The sequence below is a fragment of the Anguilla rostrata genome, chromosome 12 (genome assembly GCF_018555375.3).
Source record: "Anguilla rostrata isolate EN2019 chromosome 12, ASM1855537v3, whole genome shotgun sequence".
Lineage (NCBI taxonomy): Eukaryota > Metazoa > Chordata > Actinopteri > Anguilliformes > Anguillidae > Anguilla > Anguilla rostrata.
The window spans coordinates 38,615,261-38,624,058 of record NC_057944.1 but is presented as its reverse complement, the minus strand read 5'-3'; the positions used below and the strand labels follow the sequence as shown (position 1 = coordinate 38,624,058).

The following is an 8,798-nucleotide window of genomic DNA, read 5'->3' as shown; positions in this document are numbered from 1 at the left end:
ATGGGTATGGTGGGACTGTTTCACATCTGTTTCGGTCCTGGGGGCTCTTGTTAAGGTCAGCAGAATCATGAACTTATAGTGTGTACCAATACATTTTGCCCATAAAACTTGGTTCACTCTGCCAGGAAGTTCAAACTTCGTATCAAAATCGAACTTCAACGCTAGACAAGAATCCCAAGCATACACCCCAAACAAAGAAGTGGTTTCAATGGGCATCTCGGTGTTCAGACTCGAACTCCATTTTGAAATTAAAGAGGGCTGTTCACAGACCAAAGGTTCTGGAAGACCATGAAAGATTGTGTATGTACACATGGTCCCTTTTAACCCTTTCATGCATGAATTACTACAAAACAGAGCAATATTATTATTATTATTATTTTACTTCTAAGAACATGTGAATGGATGTGAAAATTGGTTGGCTCCATGAGAATATAAGCCACACATGCAGATTACAACTCTTAATGCATGATGTCCACTAGAGTGTCATACACAATATAAAAACAAATGTAATTTTTTTGTTAAAACTTGACTCATAATGCTCCTTGCATCATACCTAACAAGAATTTTTTTTTTTTTTAAATCACCTCAGTTTTCTCTTGTATAGAAGGTTTTCACAGTTATGCCATAGGTACTTTGAATGTCTCTACCTCCACCCACCATTTTCACCTCCAATGTATCTAAAACTAGAAAAACCAATCAAATGTAAGGATATGGAGAATTTTATTGAGCGATATGGAGCATTCAAATTTTAGGCAAAGGTCCAAGGACACGGCAATCATGCGGTCTGGAGATCAGAAATGTTTTTGACTAGGCAAAAACAGACTTTGAAACAGACTGTAGTGGAAACCATGCATGAAAGGGTTTTAATATGTTCACCAATCTGATAAAACACTAGAGGATTCAGTGGTGTTATACAGAACTGTACCCTCTGAAGATAGAGGTGTTAATATCGTTTGGGAAATGAATGTGTAATTAAGAGGGAAATGTTATTGGCCGATTGCATCTGACCATTATTAAAGTAGAATGTGTTCCATAATTTTGTGAATTAAAACATAGTGTGGTACATTTTTAGTGTCTTTTCTGTTTCAGCTGCTGTATATGAAGGGTACAGAGAGAGAGAGAGAGAGAGAGTAACACGCGCGAGAGAGCTAACACTCCCCCGAGCCGCCCCTCCCTCGGTAGCTCTGGGTAAAGATATGAGGCAAATAATATTGCATTAACCCGGGGTTCAATTAAAGGACGCGCTAATAGATGTACTCCGCGTGTTCTTCACGGCCAACTGCACACCACGCGCAAAAAAAAAGAAAAGAAGAAAAGTAAAGAGGACAGGGAGCGAGTCGTCGCTTGTCGCCAGCCCCCCACCCCTCCCCCCCAGACGTCCATGTCAGTGTGAATCTTTCATGATGATGTCGGGCGGCGTTGCGTTGTTGCGTTGTGGTGATTCAGCCCGAACGCTCTTCCCCCGTTCCGCAACCCTAATTTAAAATAACCGTGGCGCATAACTCCGCCTCCCCCTCAGCCCTCTCTTCGCGCTGCGCTTCCTGCGAGGCGAACGCGCCGCTCCTTCACGTGCACGCGTGCTGTTGGATGCATCTGTTGTTTTTTTTTTTTTTTTTTTAAAGGAGGGGAAAAAAACCTCAGTAAAGTTTAAAAAAAAAGAAAAAAAAAAGAAGGCAGGACAGCAAAGTTAGTGTCTGTGGGAATTTATTAGGCATTAAAACCTTTATAGCAAAGGCAATACAAGGCAAAAGTGCATTGGCAATAAAAGAACATATTCTACCTTTCAAAAAAGTAAAGCTATTATTTTTTTACGATCGTTTTTGCGATGAGTAACCACCACACCATAGCGGAAATGCTCTGGTTTGTAAATCAATTGAGCTTTCTAGCTTTCATAATTTTACACATCTGCATAAACCACTTTATTATTATTATTATTATTATTATTATTATTATTATTATTGATCTGGTTGCAGACAGTTGGTTTGATTAGCCTGCTGCTGTAACTAGACATTTAAGAAAAATCACTTTTTTTATTTTATATTTTTTTTAACTTATGGATGCTGCACAGGAAGTCTAGGAACGCAAGCACAAAAACATGCGCGATATTACCACGCAACTTTATAAATGCGTTTTAGAAAATGGTTATATTTTCCATGGAAACCACAGACCTGCCAGCACTGCACTGATATATATCGCACCAGACGTCATATTTTTAAAATGGTGGCTCACTGGGCCTATCACAAAAAGTACCGTATTCAGAGCTCATAATCTCAAGATCATGAGGTAATTATTTCAGGATTATTCATGATTTTAGCCCAGGATCAGAAGAAGCATGGGGAGATTTTAAACGGACAAATCCAGCCATGTACATAGTTCCCCTAGTTACCACTGAAAAGCTTCAGCGAAACATCTTTATCTTATGGGTGGGCAAAACATCTCCAGAGCGCTCGCCGCTTCGTGTCAGGGAAAGCGCCGCGCTGACGCATTGTGAATTCTCCCCCACGCTTCCTGTAATAAAAGAGCGGCTTATCGCAGTGGTCCTCAGAGTGGATTGTGTTTCACCCACAACACAAGAAGAAAGAAAGAAAGAAAAAAGAAAAAAAAAAACGCGCAGCTTTCCGTAAATGACAGCCGAAGCCGTGTCCGTTTGACCTGTGGACTGAATTCTGTGTAAACAGGACACAGCCTTTCCTCAATGTTGCTGCTCTCCGCCATCAACTCCCTCCCCCTGCCACACAGGAAAATATAAAAAAAAAATAATAATAATTATACTAAATATGTATGTGTCCCTTCTGTTCCTCATATCTTTCATATCTCTTATTGTCCTTTCACATTCCCCCCACCTCCTGTCTGTGGCCCTTGAATGGCACCTCCCTGCCTATCCGCCTCTCCTCCATCACTAATTACCCAGCATCCCCTAGTCCCGTCGTTACATCCATTCACCAGCCTCCACACATTCCTCCCTAATCATCCGGCATTATACCGGCTCTGTGCTTTCTCTAGAAGCTGGAGGAAATGGAGGAATGGCTCACAATATACATTAGCCCCTACTTCCACCCCAATGCCCCCCCCCCCGCCCCCACTCCCAAAAATAAAACACCCGCCCACCCCTTCCTTTTTGGGTGAGGGTGGGGCAGGGTGGGGGCATTGAATGGACTTCTCTGTGATTCTCAGCGCAACACTGACAAAGACAGGGATTCATTTCCAGGGGCTTGCCTAAGCCCCCCCCCACCCCCCACCGCCCTCCCAGATGTGGGACACATCTGTTGCTTTGCTTTTTTTTCTCCATAATGTAAAGAAAGGCGAGACAACCAAGTTAGTATCCTTAGGAATTTATTGAGCAATAAAGCTTACAGTGTGGCAGTACAGTAGTATTAGCCAGGCATTCATTTCTGGGTGGCTGGCTGAGCATAAACCCAACCCAACCCCCATACCACTCAACCGCACCCCATCCGACACCACCCCCCCTGCTACCCACCCCCAGTTCAGGATTCAGTCTCGCTCTTCTGCTTTCGAGGGCTGTGCGGCACTTCCTGTCTCCTAAAATCCTGGAAACAGTTCCTCTCGTCCGAATGCTTTCGTGCGGCTGAGACACGTTCGCAAATTCGATTGTTATGGTTTTTTTTTTTTTGACGCAGGAACTTAAAAAGACAGACGCTAGGAAATACAGCTAACACAAGTGTTAATCGTTGTCGCTTCTGCATTAGAACAGAGAAAGATTTTTGTATTTTTCTTGTGTTCTCAGCCATCGGCTGAACGGCAGTCACTGATGCTAATGTCTAAGCATTGTACCTGTCGCACAAACATACTGTTTTAGATTTCCATCAATTTGGAAGAAAATGTATAGGAAAATTACCTAGCCAAGAAAACAAAATCAAAATCAAATACAAAAAAAAAAAAAATACACAAGCAGGTTTTCTTGAAATATCTGATGTTACCAAGATCCATAGACCCACAAAAGATTCATATGTAATGAACGAGTTTCGAGATTTTCCTGAGTCTGAGGTGGGTTTGAACCCGGGCCTCTCACTCGACCATACATTTCAAAGGCAGTCAGCTAAAGGCAAAGCCTGCTACACATAGACCCACAAAACTGCCTCCCCCAATATAATATATAGATAAGATTTGTGAATTCATGTTCATGAGTTCACAAGGTTGAAATAAAATGGCGATCCTCAGTTGGAAAGGATTCATTTTTAAGAAATAAGATATGGGGTATTGGGTTTGGGGGAATCGATCGGGCCCTGAACTTATCGATCGGGTCTTTTGAGTACAGGCATGAAACAGCTTCATTACATCAATACAACACAGACAGGATCAAGCATTTCACCGTCGGAATACATATAAGAGTGAGGCGATGTTATTCTGCTAGGACTGGAGTAAAAAAATTTTTTTAATCTTAGCTTGTTAGTAATACTTGTGTAAAAAAAAAGCCTCACCAGAAAGTTCCATTTTGTCAAGAGGACGTGAAGAGTGGTTTGTGTCGGACCAGTCACAAAGAATGACGTCAAGCTGAAACCTCGCACAATGGCCACTTCATCCGGGGAGAATGCCAGTACTCAGACGCTGCGGTTTCCTCGCCGTATACGAACAACAATTCTTCAGTTCAAAACGACATGAAACAGAAAACAGGCACACTTGTAATCTACTTTATTTTTTTCATTTATTTTATACTTTTATACTCAAATGATTTGCTGAAGCATTCCTTCCGTTGCTTAACACACTACGCTGCCCCTGGCTGGGCGCGATGCGACACAACTGCTCCCAGCAGACCGATCTGCCTGGGACATCCACGGGCCTGGGCTGGTCAGCGCTGCATCTGTGCAGAAATGCGTCCGAAACGAAAAGATATACGATCGCCTCGTAACCGAGAGCGGTGATATATATATGCACCCTGAAGACCGGAGATGATGAAGCCGGAAAAATATGCGCTCCTCGGCACTTCTGCAACGTAAAAAAAAATGACGGCGTGCGTTCTTCGTGAACTCGCGGGGCCGCACCGAGCGAAAAGACAGATGTGCCTCTGTCCTCATATCTCACTCCCGGGGGTCGCCAGTCTGTCAGAGACGCCGCTGGGTCGCGGTGATTCCCCCCCCCCCCCCCCAGGTCTACAGAGCAGGCCCGCCGGCAGCCATGACAGGCGACTGTTTAATATCCAAACTGTTTACTAAACTAAGGAAGGAAACACAATCTCTCTGTGTTTATAAAAAAGTAGGCCCTGTCCCTACTTTCTTCAGTTTGGGCTTGTCCACTCTGCTTTATGTAAATGCTAGACTCAGGAATAAGGAATAAATCATATATCTTATAAGGATTATGCCTCTTTTTGCCTGGCCATTTTTAGTGGAGTTATAAATGGAGAATTTTCTTGGCTCAAAAACCTCCTCTGGCAAAGCATACAACTGCATGCATTGCAGAGGACTGCAAGTCCCACAATGCTTTGCTTTCACAAGCAAGAGAAGGGATGACAGAAATGTAGGTGCATAAGTCAGTGCAAGTCGCAAGTGACTACAAATGATAAAAAGCCATATTGAACATGAATAATAAATAACATGAGCAATTAGCCTGTAGCGATGGAACAATTATAGCAAAAAAAAAGTTAATTCATTGAAAGTAACAAAAAAGTGAATAAAAGTTTAGTGCTATTAGCTTAATCATTAAAACTTGATTTGTCAAAGCTAACTTCAAATATTCTTTACATAATGGAATAGTTCCAAAACAGTATTCATAAGTGAAGACAAATGCGAGGTATTGAGATGAACTTGAAAAAAGCACTTTTTAATGTGGATTTTATCTGAAAGATATGAACCTCTTAATGGTAATGCGCAGGTAAATGGAAGGAAATTAATTTTAGCAGCTAAAACATGGCAGCTCACAGAAGCTATCGAATTATATTTGATTAATAGATGAAGTCGATGATTCTCCCAAACCACCGTCTCATATATCATTTTTTTTTTCTTTTTTCTGGGCGCACATTTCTCCCCAGACAGAAGAAAACTTCTGTTTTCATTTGTTTTTGGAAACCAGTGAAGAAACTTTAGGACGGTTCTGGCCGGCCTGCAGACCATATGGGGCAAATGTATGACTGATTACAAGTTCCTGTTCAGCCCAGCAAACAAGGCTCAAGCACTGGGTAAGAAAATGCAAATGTTGAGGGGGAAAAAAAAAACATTTTTTCAAATGTTTGAATGGTACAGGTTACGCATCACAGTATTTGTTGTCGATGTGATTAACGAATAAAGATTTTCGTTTTTGTAAAATAAAAAAAAACACAAGTTTTTCAGTTTCTCTAAATCTACAGAACCTGGACTGTCATCTTCCAGAGACAAACTCATGTCCGTAAACACACCTAGCACCAGTGACCATAAGCAACATTAAATATAACAACAAATGTAACGGGGTAAAAAAATGCTATGCAGTTCTACTTCAGTATAGCAATGAAATCCATCATCACTGGTTGAAACACCATTACAGCTATCCAAGGCTTTTCAAAGAATATGTGCTGTAATTGTAAGGAAACTGGGCTTGTAAATCCATGGTTGCAGGTTTGATTTGGTGGGACAGTGCCACTGTGCCACTGGACTGAACTGCTTGAGTAGATATAAATGGATGTATATGCCAGTGTGTGTTAATGACTGTTATGTTAGTTACTCTGGATAAGTCTCTGCAGAAAGCAGAAAATTACTATGAATCTGTATTTTAAGGATAATTGCCTCGGTGTGTTTGGTACATGCAATTAGAAACTTTGCACGGAGTTGTTTGCTTTTGAAAATATGAAGCTCCCATTTACATGTGCACGACACATTTCAAATAGCGAGACAGATCTGGGAGCTGTGATTCTGCAGAAATTAGCACATCACTGCTTTTCCCAGTACGCTTTCATACTAAGTTACACACACACACACACACACACTCACTCCTAGCTGTTCATTTAGATGTATAATCGGGGTAAATTTATGCCACGTTACTCCTGTCTCTCCACAATATTTGCCCGTACTTCAACTGTTTATGTTTTTTCTATTTTTTTCAGACAAATAACTATTCCTGTCTATTCTATTCTATTTCCTGTCCCCACTCTGTTGTCGAGACTGCAGGAAGCTGAAGTTGCTAAACTGGTGACAGGCGTCATCGTGCCTGAGAAAAAAAACACCAGAAATATAATTTTATGGCACAGCAGATGCTGAGGAGACAGAGGAGGTGTATTATCATTTGAGTGGTGGATTGCTTCCTTTGTGTTGATGACAGTGAGAACATCTGCAGGTTGAGTATTTATGGCACGCGAGAACAAGCATAAAAAGAAATAAAAAAAATCTTTCACAGCTAAACGATTAAGGACGTGTTTGATGTGATATGAGGAAAAGAGAGAGAGGAAAAAAAACAACTGAAGCATAATTACAGTTTTGCCTCATCAGAGATCTCAATCTTGAGGACTGAATTTCGCTTTTTTCTGATAATTAAAAAAAAAAACGAATTCTCAAAATTATTAGTTAGATGCTGCAAAATTGTATGTATGAACGAATACACTTGTACACGTAAACAAGCTCATTTAAAAAACATATTAAATACATTCTACTGTATTTCAGGGTTTTGTCCTGTTATCCAAATGTGTTAATATTTCCCATGTATGTTTGGGTATATCAAATGGTTTGAGATATTTTCCAAACCTGATTTGAGATGCATTTTTTTCTTTTTTTGGTCAGCAATTCATGGGTCGACCAGACGCCTAATTTTTCCCGGGACACCCCCATATTTCAGCCCCCTTTTCACGCGTCCCGACTTATTGGGAGAAAAGCGTGCTCCGCCATTTCAGCCACAGCGTATTTCTGTGGGTTCTCCGACGGTAACCGCCATCACTGTCTCAGTGCGTTACAAACAGCGTCGTCCGGCCAATCAGATCACACGGGCAAATCACCTCACAGAGGCGACAACAACAACAAAACGGAGGACATTTGTTAACATAATTGTTGAAAGAATTGCACAAAGCGAAATAAATCCACTTCTGCTTCACGCAGAGGAAAATACACGCCTGTCAGGGCGAGCCTGGTTTGCTTTGATTTTTAGCTCCGGGGTTTATATCGAATTTTTGTAAATTTTAAATCGCATTCTGCGTGAGCCCGCTTCGTCTTGCGTGCGCCTCGTGGGCGTCGCCCGGTGCCGTTCAGCCGCCCTGGCTCGGTGCTCCGCCTGCTCTCGCGCGATTGGTCGACGCCTGTGTTCTAGAACGGTTACGGGTTTTCCTGATGACAAGCCGTCACTGTGCGGCACTCTGGGGCTCGAACACCTGCCGGTCATGATGGGAGTCTGTCACCCCCCCCCCCCCCCCCGACCCCCGCACGGGTGAGACGCACATTGTCTGAGAGGGGACTGGTCCGAACAGATGGGGTTGAGACCTCATTACAATATGGGGGGAGGGGGGTGCGGAAAATGGGCATCTCCCCACGTTTCCACAGCAACTCAGCACTAAGCATTTCCAATCCAGGCCCAATTAAAACCGATGAAGGAGACAACACACATCTACGTGCAGCAGTGACGACACGGAAAGAGAGGCCCCATAAAAACCCCTTTTAAATAATACATTTGTGAACACGCTATTTAAATACTGCTACAGATGTTTTTCCCCTGCAGGCAGAAGGGGAGTCCATATCCATCCCGGGCATCGGTGTGAATTTATGATTCTCCTCTAGTTCCTCCCCTTTTTTCCGGAGCTTTCTTCGCGCTCTCTCCTGCGCGCCTCCACGCGCCTCCTCCTCCTCCTCCTCCGGGCGTACAAGCTGCACCGGGCAGATAAAGGGAGGCGCGGG

At 42.6% G+C, this 8,798-nt stretch overlaps 1 long non-coding RNA gene across 1 annotated transcript in view; it reads right to left on the bottom strand.

Annotated features, from left to right (window-relative positions):
- Window positions 1–3,390: 3,390 nt before the first annotated feature.
- Window positions 3,391–8,798, bottom strand: part of LOC135236722 (uncharacterized) — a 51,370-nt gene continuing 45,962 nt past the window's right edge. Inside the window, exon 4 of the long non-coding RNA XR_010324659.1 lies at window positions 3,391–4,599. This is a non-coding gene — a long non-coding RNA (uncharacterized LOC135236722). The remainder of the gene's footprint in view (window positions 4,600–8,798) is intronic.